We start from the raw sequence: 2,139 nt of genomic DNA on the forward strand, positions 1-2,139 counted from the left end.
GCCCCTGCTGCTGCTTCTAGAAATTGGGCCGAGGAAGTGCTGAGTGAGGAGGCCTGGCAAGCTGGCATAGAATGTGCTGACTCTGCAGCAAGAGGACCACCAAGTGACCACTGCTAGCTGGGCCCTGCACCCACCTTTCCCCTGCAGCCACATCTGGTGCAATGGTTGGGGAGGCAGGGGGGCTTCGGAGGTCCCCAGAGCCAAGGTAGCCGTGGAGGGGCCCGCAGGAGGGGCCGGGGCCCTTTGGTTTGGAAGTGCCTCTCTTCATCGCTGGAACTCTGGAGAAGCCCAGAAATGGGGGAGGTGAGGTCAGAGCCTTTTGGAAGGACAAATGGGGAGGTGGGGGGGTGGGGAGGGAAGGAACCCACCCTTCTCTAGGACCCAGGGGAATTCAGTGGCTCTGGCCACCTCCCACTCTGCTTTTCCTCCTAGCTCTCTGGGGCTCCTGCCTGCATGCTCCCCAGGGAATTGGAAATACCAGCGCAGATACATGGGTCTGGTCATCCAGGCAAAGCTCTGTGAGGCAGGAAGCCTCCGCGATCCCCGGATCCCCTCGGCCCCCAGCCCAGCCAGCTTCTCCACTTCCAGACTTTCTCCCCGTCCTGAGGGGTGGGCAGGGCTCTGGGTCTGGCTAAATGGCAACATTCCCTGCCCACGTTGCCCCCCACCCCGGCCCCCACTCCATCCCAGGGTCCAGAGCTGGCAGGGTCAGGGAATATCATGATCACAGGGATGGAGAGGGGTCTCCTCCCTGAGGCCGTCCTTGGGTGGAAGGATTTTGCTGAAGTTGTTGGTTGGAGCCTGTTGGATAGGACAGCCCCTGGTGTTAAGGTTCGAGTTGGGGTGGCTCTCAGCCAGCATGCTGTGGGGAGGAGGAGGTCACAAAGTTCCCTGCCCAAAGGCGAGAACTGGCAAGACCAAGCAGGAGGCCAGTCCCTTGGGCTGCAGCCTGGCAAACCCTGGAGAAGTGGGAGGAAACAGGGAGGTTCCTGAGGCAGGAACCCAGGGGTTCTAATAGCAGCCTGGCAAGGCTAAGGGAAGATCCTCCAGGAGTAGGAAATGGCAACCCACTCCAGTGTTCTTGCGGGGGGAAATCCCATGGACAGAGGAGCCTGCTGCTACAGTCTGTGGAGTCCCAAAGAGTCGAACATGACCACTAAACAAGGCTAAGGGAAAGCTTTTTCTCTCTCTGTCTCTCTCTCTGCTTTTGTTTTCCTGCCTCTATATCTTTAACTTCCATTTGGGTCTTTCTGGGTTTCTTTACCTGTATTTTTTTTTCCTTTTTTCAGAATATCCCTGTTTTCATTCATTCATTCACTTTCTCTGTCTCCCTCCATTTCAGTGGCTTACAGTCTCTACTCATTGTTTCTATTCTTTTATATCTCCCTTACTCCACCTCACCTGTTTCTCTGAATTATTCCCTTATGTGTCCACTCATTCAGTCAGCGTGTTCCCTGGGTGCCTGCTGAATGGAAGCTGGGGGATCCCCAGCTTGTATTGGCTGGGGGATCCCCAAAGAGCTCACGCTCTAGTGGGAGTGGCTAGTCCTGAGGAGGGGTGCATCTTTGGGCTGACTCTGTGACCTTTGAGTCACCCAATAAATATTAGTTGAACAAATGAATGAATGGTGAATTTCTATATTCTTTGACTATTTTCTGTTGTAACATTCATCTGCTTAGTATTGATTTATAAGATGTAGTATATTTAGCATCTTTTCATATATTACTTTTTTTGTCATATAGGGTGCAGGTAATTTTTGAAGTTTGTCATTTGCATCTGTAGTTTTTATACTTTCCTGATATATTGAAGTGGTTCAGTTTTAAGCTGTCAAATTATTCGATTTTTCTGTTATGATCCCAGACTTTATTGTTATATGACCTTTGCTTTCACCAAGAATGCATACATTTTCAATTAAATTTCAAGATTTTATACTTTAATTTCACCTTTATATTTAACTCTATTTTATTTTTGTATCTGGTGAGAGGTAAGGAAACAACTTTAAAACAAATTAAGCCACTATCATTTTAATATGAATGATAAATTAATCCATAAATGAATTCCTAGTGATCTGAAAGGCCATTTTATCATATACTGAATAGTTTTCTGTTTGATTGTGCTTTTTATTCTGTACCATTGACT

This window comes from Bos indicus x Bos taurus, chromosome 21 (genome assembly GCF_003369695.1).
Source record: "Bos indicus x Bos taurus breed Angus x Brahman F1 hybrid chromosome 21, Bos_hybrid_MaternalHap_v2.0, whole genome shotgun sequence".
In the NCBI taxonomy this organism is placed as follows: Eukaryota; Metazoa; Chordata; class Mammalia; order Artiodactyla; family Bovidae; genus Bos; species Bos indicus x Bos taurus.